This window comes from Neophocaena asiaeorientalis, unplaced genomic scaffold, assembly GCF_003031525.2.
Source record: "Neophocaena asiaeorientalis asiaeorientalis breed wild unplaced genomic scaffold, Neophocaena_asiaeorientalis_V1.1 scaffold64, whole genome shotgun sequence".
Taxonomy (NCBI): Eukaryota; Metazoa; Chordata; class Mammalia; order Artiodactyla; family Phocoenidae; genus Neophocaena; species Neophocaena asiaeorientalis.
The window spans coordinates 4,913,662-4,919,845 of record NW_020185334.1 but is presented as its reverse complement, the minus strand read 5'-3'; positions in this window follow the sequence as shown (position 1 = coordinate 4,919,845).

The following is a 6,184-nucleotide window of genomic DNA, read 5'->3' as shown; positions in this document are numbered from 1 at the left end:
GTGGTTAGCTGGGAGGGGTTTGCTCAGCGTCTCCTGGCTGTTCTCAGGACCTTGCCACATGCCTACCCCTCCATCTCAGTAATGGAGAAAGCCCTTGTGCTGAATCTCTTTCATATTTTGAATCTCTCTGACTTCTCCTTCTGTGACCAGCCTGAGAAAACTCCCTGCTTTTAAAGCTCCTGTGATTAGGTTAGCCCCACTGGGATAATCTCCATATTTTAAGGCTAACTGAATTTGGGACTTTAATTAGGTCTGAAAAATCCCTTCACAGTAGGACTTAGATTAGGGTTTGGTCAAAGAACCAGGAACCAGGAGTCTTTGGGAGCCATCTACCACCAGATCCAGCAGCCCTTGGCTCTTCTCTGACAGGGGCCCAGTTCAATGGTAAGAGCGGAGGCTGTCACTGAAATCTAGCTGGATTCCTTCATCTTTTAATGGACTCTCTGGTCTCACGGGATGCTAAGAGAAATACTGAGAGCAGCGTTCTTTCTTCCTGTGGCGCTTTTTAATGAATACTAACGGTGGCACACATTTCTTATCACCATATCACAGATGGGGAAACTGAGGCACAGGGAATTTTGGAAAGTTTCCCTGAGTTGGTAAAAGTGGCAGAGCCTAGAATCCAGGCCTGTCCAAACCCAAAGCCCAGAAATTGCTGTTGGGCCGCTCTAGTGTGCGCCTAACACCGCCCAGGCAAAAAATACTAACGCCAGGAGTTGGGATGGAATAGCTGCAAGGGAATCAAGGAAGTGCGGCTTCAGGGTGCAGGCCCCTGACGGCTCAGTGCTCAGCCTGGCCCTGTGCCCGAGAAGGTGAAAGTGACAGGCCCAGTTGGAGGCAGAGCACCCAGGAGGAGATGTTTGGGCCTATCTATTTAAACTGAACTAGAGTTGACTTATAATATTGTGTTAGTTTCAGGTGTACAACTTCAGATGGTTTTCCATTATAGGTTATTACAAGATATTGAATATACTTCCCTGTGCTATATGGTAAATCCTTGTTGTTTATCTATTTTATATATAGTGGTATGTTTCTTTTAATCGTATACTCCTAATTTATCCCTCCCTCTTCCCTTTCACCTTTAGTAACCGTAAGTTTCTTTTCTAGGTCTGTGAGTCTGTTTCTGTTTTGCAAATAAGTTGATTTGTATTATTTTTTTTAGATTTCACATATAAGTGATATCATATGATATTTGTCTTTCTCTGTCTGACTTCACTTAGTATGATCATCTCTAGGTCCATCCGTGTTGCTGCAAATGACAATATTTCATTCTTTTTTGTGGCTGAGTAATAGTCCATTGCATATACATACACCACATCTGCTTTATCCATTCATCTGTTGTTGGACACTTAGGTTGCTTCCATGTCTTGGATGTCGTGAATAGCGCTGCTATGAACATTTGGGTGCATGTACCTTTTCAAATTAGAGCTTTCATCTTTTCCAGATGTACGCCCAGGAGTAAGATTGCTGGATCATATGGTTAGCTCTATTTTTAGTTTTTTAAGGAAACTCCAGACTGTTTTCCGTAGTGGCTGCATCAATTTACATTCTGTTCGGGGCCTCTTTTGTTGAGTGTTGGACCGAGAACGCACAGGAAGCAAATGCAGAGATACCGGCCTTGGGTGCTGGGAGAGCAGAGGGGGTGGGGAGGCCTGACTTGCCCCTCCCACTCCCTTTCCTTCACATCTCAGCCACCATGCCCTCAGTTTTGTGCAAAACTGTAGCTGTTTCACATTTGTGCTCTTCCTTTCTGTTTTGTGCCTTGGATTCTTTCAAAAACACTTCCCAAAACCATCCCTGCCAAGCCAGAGAGCCCTGTGAGGGTATCTGATTGTCCGTGTCCTGAACTTGGAGGGTTGACATTTCTGTCCCCAGGATGGAGTTTTCCCAAATTGGTCGGTGCTGGTGCCTCAGCGCATAGGAAACTTTAGCATACTACGCCTAATTCTGGCCTCCCCAACATGACAAACAGGTTAGAGATGTGGGACCCACTCCCATCCCTCCTCAGCGGGTGGGGAGAGCACAGGTGTTGGTGGAAGAGGCAGAGTGGCCCATGGGCGGTTCCAGGAACTCCCAGGTGCGTCTGTGCCAGCCCCGCTGCATCCCGTCATGGCGTGGCTGCACCCTGTCGTGGCGTGGCATCACGTTCAACTGCCTTGGCTTTTCATCTTTTTAGCTGCTCAAGGGCTTTTTGCTCCATAACCTGGACGTAGCCTGCCAAGGAGGCAACCGTGGTTAGGGGGTGCGAGAGGAGGCCTGTTGTAATTGCAAATCACCTGACACTGGCCGGCACCCTCCCAACTGCCTCAGACACGGAGAGTGTCGTGATCATCCTGAAAACCCCTGTGGAAGGGCGTGTACGAGTGTGCAGCGCAGGGAGGAGTAGGACCTAGGGGGCTGTTGCTTGCTTTCCTTTCTGAGCCTCTTTTCCTGCGATTCATCTTCTAATTCTATGAAGCAGAAACTAAAAAGGACATGTGAAGCTGCCCAAGAACAAGGAAATCACCTCCAAAGGGATGCGCCTTCATCTGCCTTTGGTTAGGAAGATATCTGTTGCTCACGGATTTATAAAGATGTCACTTTCTAGGCAAAGCCCAGAGGAGGCACAGCTCAGATCAATGCCACTGTCTTTATAGCAGCTTCCTGCGGCCCCCCTTTCTGTTAATTGCTGATCTCCCAATTCTTTACCTTTGAAACTCACATCAAGGGCAGGATCTGGACATAAACCTGGCAAATCCCCGGAAGACGCAGAAAACGCAGCAGCCCAGCTAGCAGGAGCCCCAGGTTCTAGTCTTGGCTGTCGCTAAGTCTGTGTGACCTGGGACAGGTCCCTGATCCTCTCTAGGCCTCAGCTTCCCCTTCTGGGAAAGTAAGGAGGGGTGGATCCTTTCACTGGTAAGGTCACCGATTGCATTAATACCCCGGCGAGTCTCCAATGAAGGCTTTTCAACTGCACATTTCTCAGAAAGGATGAAGTAAAGCAGCTTTTCACTCTTCAGGTGCAAAACAGCCGGGGGCCAACCCGTCTGGGCGCTGAGTAGTCATTAGGAAGCCAGCTGCTAACTTGTGTTCCCCTGGGGATCGTGGAGGAGCCCCACTGTCCCTGCCAGGAGAGCTTCTCTTTGAAACAAAGCTGTTACTTTCATGTTGCTGGCATCTGCTTTTGCTCTCGGAGTAATTCAACCCTTGGGTGCCCTGATGTGGACAGTTGCAGGGGACGGGGCGGGGCGGCGGGGAGGCCTCCATTCAAGGTTCTCATTGGGTTTAAGAGCCTTTACTCTCCAAGTTAATTTCCCCAACTTTCATATCACAGGTTAATACGGGGCCCGTGCATAATGATACAGAATTTAAGACTTGTAAAAGCTGCCTGGGACTTGAAAGAAACACACTGTAAGCCAGGAGGCTGTGCCCGGCATGTGGGAGCAAGTGACACAGGTAGAATTCCTGTCCAAAGCCAGGGAGCCGCACCCTCCTGACACGATCTCAGAGGGTGCCATGCAGGTGTGCAGGCCCGTCTGTGCCAGGCAGCGGTACCCACAGCCCTGCGAGCATCACCCCCACTTGCCCTTACTTTTAACCACCATCAGAAGGCAGTTGTTCACAAAGGGAAATTCATTATTCTTAATAGACCCAGGAATATCTCATGGACTTAAAGTGACACAACACGATTGCCCTAATGGTTTCTAAACTTCGTTTTTAAGACTTCTGGGGCCAGAACCCCACAGAACGGCCTTGGGGCACCCTTCTACCTCTGATGACCAAGCTGTCTGTTGGCATAGTTGGAGCCTGACATAGCCCGAGCCGGCATGTTTAGCTGCTTGTGGGATGGAAAAAAAAAATGTTAAGAAAAATAATTGTTGTTTTTGCAAACTATCTATTTAAAAACAGAACCTCAGGAAGCAGATTTCTGTTTCAATGCTCAGATGAATCAGAGTTTACAAAGTATAAATACACACCAGCAGGAGGAGACTTCCCATAACCCAGTGCTTGTGTGTCTTCCCAGCCCGGGAACCTCTGAACTCCTGTTTCTCATTCCCAGTAGAGGCAAGAAAGAAAGCCGCCGTCAAAGCGGAAACTTTGCTGGAACTTTGCTCGGCCTAAGTCGCAAACCTCTGCAGGCCGGTGGGACATTTTTTTTTTTTCTTTAAAGGTAACTAACTGGTTTTTAGCCGCACACTTGCTCACTTTGGGGTCGACGGGTGTATGCCGTTCAGAAATGTGGGAAACCCACAATCTGGTTCCTTGGGCTCTTTGCTACCTAAGAAATATTACCAAATAAGTTAACTTTGACTCACTGACCCCCTCAGATCAGCCAACAAAATGAAGTTCTTACGCTACAACTTGTTCAAGGGGAGGTGTCGTTAGTTTACTTAAAAATGATGTCAGGTGGCAATTGAGCAACAAACCGGCTTCCAGAATACTTAATTCAGTTTAACAAGGAGGAAAAACCTTGTAATTAATGGAAGAGCTTGTACTTTAGTACTTTAGTGAAGCTGTTCTCAAAGTTTGCTGTACCTAAACCAGGGAGGATTGGGGGAGGAGGGGACAGCTTGCTGAAAATACAGGTTCCCAGGCCCCACGTATGAATCATAGGCCAGGCCTGGGACTCTGTATTTAAGAGAAACCCCCGCCCCAGCTTACAAGTTCTGCTTCTGCTTATCACCCAGTCTCACTGGGCTTTTAGTCAAGATATACCCCCCTTTTTCTAACTCTGCATTACATAAGTCTAGAATCCCAGGACAGTGTCCCATCCTAAAGCACCCAACTTTGAGCTGATGCTTTCCCGGAGTTTCATGGTATATATGTGCTCTAATGCTGGAGTTCTAGTTAGCCATGTTTCTGGACGGAAAATTCTTCCTTTTCCAGGGCCTGCTTACAGAGGGCACAGAACATTCCCAGGGGATAGGGAAGGTTCTAAGTCCCTTCTTTTGCACATTCCTGCCCCCAGGATAACCAGGGCCTGGAGAAAGGGGACCACCTCCCTTAACGACCAAGGTCGTGGCTTTGAGCCCTGTCCAGATGAGACCACCTCATCCTTTCCACTACCCAGCCTGTCCTGCATAGAAGTCTCCTTAAAATAACAATCACAAGATCACTTCCCTCCTGGAATAAAGAATTGCAGAGGCTCATTAAACTTTTTTCTTGGCACACAAGCCTTTGGCAACTATCCAGGGAATTCTGGGTCCTGCAGAATCCAAGTTTACAAACCACCAGGGCAAGGTAGCATTTGAACTCAAGACTGTCCTGCTCGTCGGGTCTGTACCAGGAAAGCACTGCTCCCTCCCTCTGACCTGAGCCCCACAGAGCAGTGATACAGGCCCGTTCCAGGACAGGGAGACATCGTGGAAACCCAGACCCGTCACGGTCCAGGTCCTTCGCGCTCCCTCCCCAAGCCAAAACTCTGTCCCGGACTGATTCCCCTGATGGGCTCCACTTGTGCACAAGGAACCAGGGACACTTCAACCCGCCATCCATTCTTAACCAAGATGCCCATCGGGACACACCTCCTAGCCTGGTAGAAAGAGAAGCTTCCCAAGAATGAAGAAAGATAAAACATCCCCGTAGCTTTTCCTCCGCTCAGTTTGTCACTCCAGCTGGAGTTATACTATGAAGACTGGAGGGGGGTGACTGCCTGGGTGTCACAGCTCCGAGGAGGGTAAGCTATAGCTTCCTAACCAGAGGAGGGAACTCCTGGCAACTCCTCAAAGCTGCTGGAAGCTGTCCACATGCCTGTCACTGGTGGTTCATCCCTCGGTGCCGAGATGCCAGAGGCAAAGCTTCCCCCGCTCTACCCCGCCCCGCCATGTGGGGCAGGCTTGTTGGCCTCTGGCCCCAGCAGCCACGAGCAACAACCACAGCTCACCTGCCCTTTACAGGTAGGAGCAGCCCGGCTCTGGCACCCCAAGGGTGCACGGGAGGCCAGCCACTCGTGCACTTCCTAGGAGCAAGGTGGTGAGGGGCAGAAGGGCCCTCACCCCAGAAGCTTGTAACCACCACCTCCTGCGGAGACCAGCCCAGAGGCACAAGGTGCACAAAAGCCACAAGGGTGTGGTCTGCAGTGATGGCAGGACATCCACATTCATCCAAACAGCCAGGGGAAAATAAAAGAGAAAGCATCCAGTCTCCCTCCTAATCCCCCAGCATCAATTCCAAGCTATTTAAAACCCTTTTACTGCTGTGGGTG